We start from the raw sequence: 11840 nt of genomic DNA on the forward strand, positions 1-11840 counted from the left end.
ATAAATATGTGCCTTCATGATGCCCGCAGTCTAGTCTAGGAAAAATTGATATATAAAATACCACCCAATAAACATTTCAGCTAAGTCTGGACATGCAGAATGCTGCAGAGCATGCGACATTTACCGCATAATTCATATCCTAAAAAGTCTCAGACTGAAATACCTGAATCAGGGATGCTAAAAGAAAGCCAAGGGCTTACCTTAATAGAATGATTGGCCCAGCTTTTCCGCTTACATTGCCAGCAAAGTGCTGCTCTTACCAACGCGGCCTGATTCCAAAGACAAAAATATCTCACATCTTTGCTTATGCCACAACTTTATCTGTACTCCCAGTAAAGAAAAAATAACATTTTAAAATGTATTTACAGAAATCTACTCGCCAGGTCCTGATTAACAATTGTTTGTTGCAAAGATATTGGAATTTTATCTAAGTTTAGTAGTCCAATAGGCGCACCATAAGGAAATTAGAGATATAAAATAGCTGCTAGACTGCTACCATTCTGTCTCAGTGCCAAATAGCAGCAAAAACACTGAGTCCCTCACAGCATTAAAACATTAAACACTATTTTGCTGCCTGGAGTTTTGTCTTTTCTTTTTATTTATATGCTACCTTATATGTTTCTCCATTTTGATACAGAGGGATACATTTAATAATTTCCTTCACTGATCAAATACTTTATGTCATTTTTATTCTAAAATGTTATACCACAATTATTCAAGTATCTATAGACCAAAGGAACTATCTCGTCTTTATCATTTTGATAAACTACAGTAGTTGTCCCTTACCCATAATTTTTTGTGTGTGGTTTCAGCTTTCTGTGGTCAACTTTGGTCAGAAACATTAAATAGAAATTTTCAGAAATAAGCAGCTTATAAGTTTTAAGTAAGTTTCATTTTAACATATTGATATAATTATTCTATTATTATTCTTGTTAATCTCTTGCTGTGCCTAATGTATAAATTAAATTTTATCATAGGTATGCATGTATAGCAAAAAAAAAAAAAAACTAGTATATATGGTTTGGTATTATTCATGATTTCAGGCTTCCACTGGGCATCTTGGAACATATACAATGCAGATAAGGAGAGGACTACTGTACTGCTTTTGCTTCTATCTCCATCTTATTCGCATTCTCTCTTTTACTACCAGCTTTGGTGTCTGATTCCAGAACTCTGATGACAGTAATTATAAGGGAGGATTTAGCACTAACGTATATGTTTGTCAAAAAGACCACAGGGCACTTGTTTGTGGGATAAATTCAAAATACTGTTTTCTTATGTTTCTTATTATTAATCTTTTGGAACCATGCTAACTTAACACAGCAGTTATGTTGAGTGCTTCTTCCTGTTTGGGCTGGGCCTATCATCTGATTCATAAGCTTTCCTTAATTCTGGCCTTTACATTGCCCAGGTTTATGAGAATGGTTTCAAGGGAGGGATGTCATGGAAAAGAATAGTCAGACTCATTTATTTCCAATTAGTGTTTGCTGAGACACTTGAGCTATTAGTTCCTGTAACTATGAATCATTTATTAAATACAATGAGCAGGTTATATTGTATGTGGTAAAAATTATAAGTAAGATCTGGAGGGTTTACTATTTGCCTAACATTTTCCTAAACACCTCAGATGTATCAACTTGTTTAATTCTCACTAATGCCCTATGGGGAGGTACTATGTCAAAATCTCAACTTCATAGGTGGAGAAACTGAGGTACAGGGATATTTACCCATGATGACAGTTACTACATGATAAGACTTGGCTCTTGCAGCCACTAACTGCTTCAAGTCCTTCCCCTCTTCCCCGATCTGCTCTTCATCACAAGCAACTACTTTTTAAGTTTCCCTTGTCTTCTGTCTTCTGAGTAGGTTTGGTATATGGGAGTCACGTATAAAAAATTGTAGAGCAGAAGTTGGAGAAAAGCCCCGGTAGACAGCCCTCTCTCCGTAGCCCCAGGTCTAACTGAGCAGCTCCTTCCTGGGTTTTAGCATCAGCTAGACAGCTTGGCTTCTAGATTCTGGTAATAGCACTTTTTTCCAATAGCACCTTCACTAGAGACCCAGACGTGGAAGCGGCTTCCTGTTGGTGCTAATCTCTTGATGGCCTCACCATCTCCTGCTTGACTTCTTGAGTCTGTCACTCATTTAACCAATCTCCAATATGAAGTTCCCTTTAGCTTAATTATCTAGATTAGTTGCTGTTTTGCTGGCCAGCCCCTAAGAGATCAAATTTTGAATTCAGGCAGTCTAGCCCCAGGGTACATGCACTTAAATGCTATGCTATCCTTACTCTTCCAGAGAAGAATTTCATTCCACAGAATTTTTCAAAGGGTCTAAGAGATAAATGACCCAGCCTGTAAACGATCCTCTTTAAATTATTGTTGGCTAAGAGTAGCCTATAACTATTCCAGGGCCCCATATTAGGCATTAAGCTCTGTGAGGACAGTGATATTGCATGATTTGTTCATTGCTGTATCTCCAGTACAGCACAATGCCTGGCATATAGTAGGTGCACAGTACATGTTCATTGAATCACTAACTGGGATTCACTTCATTTTTTGTTCTCATGTAAGTAAAACTGATAATAAAATCTTAATATTTAATATTTTACATTTCTTTTGTAATATTTATTCAGAATTACATGTGTGATAAATGCATTATGTGTATATTATATGTATTAATAGCAAACATGTGCTTGGGAATCAAACTGTCTGGCTTCAAATCCTAGCCTCACCATTTACTAGCTGCGTGAATTTGGGCATGTTACTTCATCTCTACAAGCTGCTAAAATTAGGATAATATTGGAATTTATTTCTTAGAGTTGTTGTAAGAATTAAATGAGATAATATATGTAAACTTCCTAATACAGGCCTGTAGCATAATAAATAGTCATTAAATGTAAGTAGTTGTTATTACTATAGTTACGCTGTTACTATTATTATCACTATTGTTGTTGTAATTATTTAGACTTCTCCTTTTTGAAATGCATGTTTGCGTTGTAATACTTCCTCCAGAGTTAAAGGTTGTTTTAAACTGATTTTATGCCTATAAGACCCTTCAGCCTCTGCTTTCTCCATGCCTCCCTCCTATAGAGGCTAAAGGCCTTTAAAATTGCAGACTGAAAGTCGATCACATTTCTGAGCCTCACTGACAGTGGAGAAGATTTTGAATTGTTTTACCTCTCCTAAACCTAATACCAGTGTGTCTAGGACAAGCTCAGAGTTAGTTTCCATGTACTTCATGAACCTCAACTTCCTTACTACTTCCTGCTATGTTTAGCCAGTATATATAACTGGGATTACTGACTGTTTGCATATTGCACTCTAGTTTCTTTAGTGGGCCTAGATCTTGAATCCCCAAAGCCCTGATTATCTTTTGCTGATAGAGATACAATCCTTATTTTTGCCCTCAAACAAATGGACTTTATAGAATCATAGTGCAACCATATTTCTGCATACAGAGATAACCATTACTTGGAAACTTCTGTGAACAAGCATGAATATACCATCCAATCACATTAGGCCACACTCCCCCTTGTAGATCTATGCCGGCTAGGTCCAAACATGCTAGACTGCTATGGACACTAACTGCTAGCTTGCTCCTTCAGAAGCCATTGCTAAACTGGTTTAGTGCCACAGCCCTGACCATGTTCTCTCCTGGATTATTTTCTTCCCCACTGGACCTCTAAAGTCCTAGTGGCTTTTATGGCCCAGCTTATATGCGTTATAACAGTGTTTATGCCAGCACTACATGCAGTTAGGTACATATCTACTGAACCCAAAACCATTCAGCCAGGTCTGCTCATTTGATTATTTTTCCACATTCATTCATTCAACAAATATCTATTAAGCACTTCTGTGTATCCTATACTAAGAACAAGAGATGCAGAATTGAATAAAGCAAATCTGTAACTTCAAGGAGCCTACCTTCTGCAGGTTGGAGCTCACCAAGAAAACCTTCTACAAGATTCCCCAGGCTCTGTGCTATTCTTTCTATTCTTCTAGAAAATTCTTACAAAGATCATATAGCACTAGTTGACTGGTTTCCACAATAATTCCATTGCAAAAAGGTAAATTTCACGTTGCTAATAATATCAGGAGTAAAACTGATTAATGCTATCATCCACCCACACACTCACCTACCCACATAGTAAATTATCAGTACTTAGGGGAAATAATTATTCTCATTTCACCAAAAACCATGCCCCTAAAGTGCCAAAGAATCTACAGATTTGGTTTTATTTTAGAATGGATGAACTGATGGCCAAGTTGATTGGCCTCATCAAGTCAGGCCTTTAGCCATATTCTGTAAGTCAGGAAAGTAAAATAAGTGTGATGTCACACTAGCCTTCATGTCAGCCACCCTCTCCAATCAAGCTCATAATCCATTCAGAATGTTCAATTCAATCCAGAGCAGCTGGAATGACTAGACAAATCTTTCAAGAGCCAAAGACACCATTACTTCCTCTTGTTTGCACCTTTCATTGTCAATAGGCAATTAATCACCAGGTTCCACCTCAGTGCTATTGGAATTTTTCTAATGATTTATTATATGAATAACTAAGGAGAAAAGGTCTCCAATGACATAATATGCATAATGTGCATTTTAATTGGAAGGCAATTTAGATATTTATTTAGATTTTGCTCATGCAAAAGTTATTTCTAATGACGGAAAGCTGCTTTTGTGGAACTAATTATGATAAATTACTAACAGCAGTTGCAAATGCTAAGTATTCAGTCAAAATAATCAATAGAGCAAAAGCCTTTAGACATAGTTGTGAATACTCTATATGAACTTCCCATGAAATTTTTAAGAGGAGCCCTCTTGTTCTGTTTTACTAGAGATTGACTAATCGAAGTGCATTAAGATCTTCTCAGCATTGGGCCAGGTGTGGTGGCCCATGCCTGTAATCCCAGCACTTTGGTAGACCAAGGCAGAGGGATAACTTGAAGTCAGGAGTTCAACACCAGCCTGGTCAACATGGGGAAACCCCATCTCTACTAAAAATGGAAAATTTCAGTACAAGCATGGTGGTGCAGCTGTAATCCCAGCTACTTGGGAGACTGAGGCAGGAGAATCACTTGAATCCAGAAGGCAGAGGTTGCAGTGAGCTGAGATCATACCACTGCACTCCAGTCTGGGCAACAGAGTCAGTGAAACTCCGTCTCAAAAAAAAAAATCTTCTCAGCATTAACAGCTACTGTAAGATAGAGATACATCTTGGATCCCTTGACATGGAACTCTAGACTTCTCCACAATGCACTTAATTTTTAGAAAACTTGGGGTGCTAAAACAATGCTAAAATAGCTCACGTAAGCTTCACTTTTCTCAGAAATCAATTTTATCTTGGTACAAGATAAAATTGGTACAAGATATCCTGGGCTTGATGGAAACCAATTAGATGAAAATTTATTTTTGTAAATTGTTCATTTAATCTCACATTTGCTGTCCATGAAAAATAAAATGTGACAATTTCCATGTGTTCAGAAATCAAGTGCAGCAGAAATGTACTTCTAACCGTGCAAGGCCCATTTAAAAATGGGTTGGAAAATCAGTCTTTGCTGTCCAAAACAATTTTGCCCAAGGGTCAAGCTATTTTCTGGCTTCAGACCTCATCACCAAGCACCCAGGTTTTGTGCATAGTAAAGTATCCTAGGGCCAGTAGGACCTCCCACTTTTGCTTGTTATTTTGAAGGCACGTACCACAGTGAAGACAGCTCACTGCCAGAAATCCTAGTTCCCAGCCTTCCAGAGAATGTTCTATGCATGCAGCTTTTAAATTTGTTTACTTATTTAAGAACTGCAAAAGGGATAGCAAATAACTCAAAGCCCCCCATCCACTGCTCACGTTATGAAATAAAACATCACAGATATAAATGAAGCCACCCATGCATCTCTTCCTGTTTCTATACCCTTCCTTTCTCCCCAATAAGTAAGCACTTTTTGTAAATTTTGTGTTTTCTATTCCCATGGATTTTTAATGCTATACGTTACACATATACATCCATAAACAATGTATAATATTTTCTTTTTGTTTTATAATATCATACTGTATTTTTCCCTAAATATTTTTAATTCACTCAACATTGCAGTTGTTGAGATTCATCCATAATGATGCACATAGCTCTTGTTGAATCCTTCATACTTCTGTATGTATTCCACTGTATTCATATACCATGAATTTATAAACTTTCCTCTGTAGATACATGTTCAGATTGTTTCCACCTTTTTGCTATTACAAATAATGCTCCTGTGATCACGTTTCCTGGCACTGATGTGAAGGATCTTCCCTGGAGGGGGTGTACTAGTCCATTATTGTATTGCTGTAAAGAAATAACTGAGACTGGGTAATTTGTAAAGAAAAGAGGTTTAATTGGCTCATGGTTCTGCAGGCTGTACAGGGAGGCCTCAGGAAGCTTCCAATCATAGCAGAAGGCAAAGGGTGAGCAAGGCATCTCACATGGTGAGAGTAAGAGCAAGGGTGGGAGAGGTGCCACACGCTTTTAAACAACCAGATCTTGTGAGAACTCATTCATTATCATAAGAACAGCACCAAATAGATGATGTTAAAACATCCATGAGAAACCTGCCTCCATGATCCAATCACTTCCTATAAGGCCCCACCTCCAGCATTGAGGATCATAATTAAACATGAGATTTGGGTGGGGCACAAATTCAAATCATATCTGGAGAATATCTAGGGTTGGAATTACTGGACTGTAAGGTGTATGCACAACTTCACCTTCACCAAATGATGACAAATTATTTTCCAGAATTATTGTACCAGTTTACATGCCTGCCAACAGTGTAAGGAGGATACCATTGCATAAAATTTACTCAGAAAGTTATTCCTTTGATACCTCAACACTAATTGCTAATGCTTAGTTTATCTTTTTAGAAATGTAGACCCAAGCCAGTCAGCTTGATTAGCTGGGCTCCACCTGGGGAGCCAAATGAATCACTTCGGGCTCCTACTTATCAGCTTAGCCAATCTCAGGACAAAAAATGTGAGGCACAGAACAGTCATATTCCATAAGCTCTATTCCTCCCTCTTCACTTTCAGGACCTATTGATTTGATGCCCTCCTCTGAGCTCAACCATGCCACTGCTGGTCACTGCTTATGCTCCAGTCAGCTCCTAGTCTCATCACAGCTTGCCTGTCAATCACTTATTCATTTATTTATTCAGTCAGCTGCTCAACTATTCAACAAATATATACTGAGTGCCTATAATTTTCCAAATGTTATATCATGGGGTTAACAAAGAGGGCTATATGATGGAGTTGAACATGATGGGAAATGTCACAGTGGATAGAATGATATCTCTTCTGCCTTATGTTCCAAACTTCCTCTCTTTATTAGAAAATATCATCAACTGCAACAAGGTGAGTAAGAAAAAAACAAGTATTAACTGGGCACCTACTATGAGTTAATACATCCATGGCTAAAAATGACAACATGTTTACCCTTGTGTGTAAGATATTTGTACAGTGAAATGGCCATCAAAGTTCTGATGCAAAGAAAAGTAAGATAGTAAGCCATTATTTATTAAGGACAAATCTGTTTCAGGGACAAAGTTGTTATCTCCTTTTAATTCCATAACATCACCGTGAGATAAGAATTATTACTTTTCCCATTTAGCAAAAAGAAAACTGAACCTCAAAGAAAATCAGCAACTTGCTCAAGGCCTAATAGTAAGAGACTGACCTAGGAGTTAAATCCTGATCTAACCCTACCAGTCCATGGCCTTTTATGGCTAATAGTAGGAATTTTAAATGCCATGATCCAGACAAGAAAAGTGCAGTTTCCCAATCCAAGCAACTATATGCAGGCTAGACAGACAGGATGTAATTTGCTGATGTAATTTTTGCCAAAAAAACATCAAAAGAATCTTTAATCATTGTGAGTAGGCTGAGGTTCCATTGCCCATAATAGATGGTGCCTTCCTCAGGACAAGGTCATGATGCACAAGTCTTGATTCACTGCCCAGTCTGTTTTATATCATGAGAGCTAAGGACTATATCTCTGGCTTTAGGGATCTTTCCATCCTAAGTTTCCCTAGCATCCCCTAACAAAGGAAAGGGCCAAAGCAGAACTAGCTGTGATACCATAGGCAGTGCCTGAACTCTCTTTTCAATGCACAGGACTTCTCTGAATTTGACAGCTACCAGGAAAACTGAGTGAAATGAAAATTAACTGATATTATGGAATCAGTTCTAATAGGTCAAAGAATGGAAGCTGGCAGCAATCTTGTTGCTGCTAGAAAGAACCTGGAAGTCAAATCTCAGTTTAAATATCACCTCTTCTGAGAAGCCTTCCGTCAAAACCCAAGCCTAGACTAGTGCTCTTCCTGTGTGCTTCCACAGAGCCATATGCTTTCCCTACCATAACACTGACCCCAGTGTATTGTTTTTCTTGTTACCTGCCCATCTCTTCTGTCAAGACTGTGAGCTCTATGAGAGAAAAGACCATACTTGTCATTTCGTTATTATATTTATAGTGCCTAGCACATTAGCTGGTACAAAATCAGTAATCAGTGTGTGTATATAAACTAAACTAATAAATGAAGAAATAAAATTAGGGCTGAAGTCCATTGCCCTGTCTTCTCAGAGAGAGAGAGAGAGACCCAAAAGTGGTCTGATTTAAGCATTATAAGAAGCTGGAAAGCAGGAACCCACTGATCTGCAAAACATCCATAACACTTAATTAGCACTTCTCATGTGCCTGGTACCATTCTATTTTTTATTTATTTATTTATTTAATTCTCACAATAATTCTGTGAAGGAGGTGCTATTACTACCCCCATTTAATAGATAAGAAAACTGAGGCTTGGAAAGGTTCAATGACTCATCCAATGTCATTTAACTAGGAAGTGTTGGAGGTGGGGTTTGAACCCAAACGGTGAGGCTCCAAAGTCTAGACTTTTAAGCACTTGGGTAAATCACAAAAGCACAAAGATGTTTCCTGGTTTTTGTCCCAAGATAGAGTGCCAGTAACTCAACACCACCATATTTTCTTATGTCTAGGCCCTCCGAAACACTTATGGACTACACTATGCAACTCTTGAGAGACGTGATCCTGTTCCATGAATCTACACTTCTGGACCTAATACATTTTGGTTGTTAGGAGAAAGTGAGATGTTAAGCCCTGTACAAGAAGACCTGTAGTTGAGTCATACTAACATTATCCTTTGGGTAAATTACCTTAGCTTGGGCTCTGGCATCAGACAAAACTGGGTCTGATGAATACCTGCTCTAACATTTACTTATGATGAGATCTTAAACTACATAAATTCTCTGAACTCTACTGTCTCATCTGTAAGAAAATATTAGTATTTATCTCAAAAAAATACTATAAGCACCAAATGTGACAGATTATGTGAAATGCTTAGCACGCTGCCTGGCACAGAGGGAATGTTCAACAAATGTAAGTATTACCTGTGGAGTTTATTTTCTTCCTCTGAAAAACAGGAATCCTACCACATATTGCTCTTATGAGGACTAAAGGAGATCAGGAGGGCATGCCTGGCAACAGGCTGTTGCACTACTGCCTTCTTCTTCCTCTCCTTTTCCTTCGCTGGCAATCCAGCATTAGACCCGCCATGATACTAAAATTACTCTTTAAAAGGTCATCTATAACTTCCAAAATGTCAATTCTAATGCTCTTTTCTTAAGTCTCATTCTATTTTCCCTGTCTGCTACATTTTTCATTATTGACCACCCCTGTTTCTTAAATTTCTCCCTTTTTAGTCACACTAAAATTACCTTCTGTTGCTGTTACTGCTGCTGCCTTTGCTCCTGCTGCTACATAAAATATCTCCTGCACTAGAAGCTTCTCCCTTCCAGCCTCTTCAACAGATATTTCCCAAGGTTCTAGCTCTGGCACACTCCACTTCCCACTAAGCCCACTCTTGCTAGGCAGTCACATATCCTGCAGTTGCAGGAGCTCACTCTGTGTGAATGAGTCCCAAATATTTGACTGTGACCTTAACCTCAACTGAGTTGAAGTCCTAAGTCTCTATTTCTTGCTAGATTTCAAACTTGGCAATCTATCCTGCCTTCCTCCCTAAACTAGTACCTCCTGTCATGTATTCTCAGCATTCTCCCAGCCATCAGAGCCTGAAACCCTAGTAGTCCCTTTCAGTTTAGCCTTTAGTATTTTTTGTCCAAACTCTAATTGTAGTTACCAAATAAGCCTCCCCGATGTCAGTCTCAACAGGCTCTACCACATCCCTCAGCTAGCCCTGGATTCACAGGCCAAACAAAGCCACCCTCAGGTCTAAAATTATGCATGGACACAACAGTGACAAATTTAACACTTCAAATACCTTAACCCAGCAATGTTGTCTCCAAAGTCCTTTATAATTGAAGTCCCTTCTAAACTTGGCAATATTGCTCCCCTTAGTATTTCCAAAGTGAATCTAAACTTCGCCATGGATTTTTATATGTTCAATTATTCTCTCTGCTTGGTCTGTCCTACGTAAGCCTCCTTCCCTTCAAAGACACTTATGTTTCAAAAGCACACTCATCTTTTAAGCATTCCTAGAATCCTACCTCAATCACATAGCTATCTTCAGAGACCTCTGTGGAAATTTCTCTTTCTCTTACAATCCCACCGCATCTAACTTTCACCTCCTGACTTTATAAAGATTTCCATAGTCAATATGTTAAAATTATTTAAATATATACCTTTCTAAAGGACTAGATTATAAGCTTCTTAGGGACAAGGAGGATCCTATATGTTTTTATTTATATATCACCCACAGAATCAGAGGGTTTCACACATCGTAGGAGCTCAGGAAGAATTGTGTGTTTCTGCAAGTGTATGAGTATCTGTGTGTACCTATGTGTGCACATTTGAGTGGAATTGAGCTTTATGTATGCTGAACCTCCAGGAGCTCTGCAAACATTCTTAGCAAAGAACCCCATAGACCTTTATGTGTTCCCTGAGTAGGCAGATTTTAGGTGCCTACCTGAGCTCCAGAACCCAGCCCACTCAGTAGCCTGGGTAGGGAATATAACCTATAAATCTCTACTTCACTATCAACAGCCTGTAACCAGCAAATGTAACTTATCTCTATAATAGAAATTATTACCCTTTGTAGTAGACATCTCTCACGGATGTCCTTTATACTGTGAGTGCCAAAGGAACAGGGACTCAGGGCTGAATTCCCAGGGCCTAGCTTAGGGAAAAAGGGTCTGTTCAAAACATCCATGAATATGTAAACTGACCTGTATGGAGATCAAGTTCATAACTTTGAATTTGGTAAGTTCACAAGTTCTCAGCTACATAATTTGACAACTTGAAGAAACCATCAGCTGAGATAATCTCAAAATTCCACTGGCCCAGCTCACTGCAGCCTTGGATGCATATATTGGCAATGGCTGTTTATAATACACAGTGGGCAGCCTGTTATCATGGGCTTACCATCATTAATTCACTCTTCAAATTTAGAGTGACACCATTAGGTTAAGCATTAATAATTTTATGCATAATAATAGTGATAACAGCAGGTAGTTTTGAAAACTATTACCCATGTTTCAATAATGCATCCCATCCTGAATGTTGTGCTTCAAGCTATTTCCTGAGTGGAAGAGGAAACAGAAATATTCTCATAATAACAGTTTATAGCAATAATAGGTTAGAGCTCTAGCTTGAAGTTGCTTGTGTGTGTCCTTTATTTTTTGCATCTCTGGGTAACATTGCTATAGAATCTCATTTTTCAAAAGTACTGGCATGAGCTGATCTCATTTGATAATACTGCAGTTATAGAATGGCTACAGTTCAAGCAGCTTCTAAAAATTATAGAGGCCCAGAAATGTCAGGGCCCCAAAATTCAAAAGC

Source organism: Cebus imitator, unplaced genomic scaffold, assembly GCF_001604975.1.
Source record: "Cebus imitator isolate Cc_AM_T3 unplaced genomic scaffold, Cebus_imitator-1.0 Scaffold232, whole genome shotgun sequence".
In the NCBI taxonomy this organism is placed as follows: domain Eukaryota; kingdom Metazoa; phylum Chordata; class Mammalia; order Primates; family Cebidae; genus Cebus; species Cebus imitator.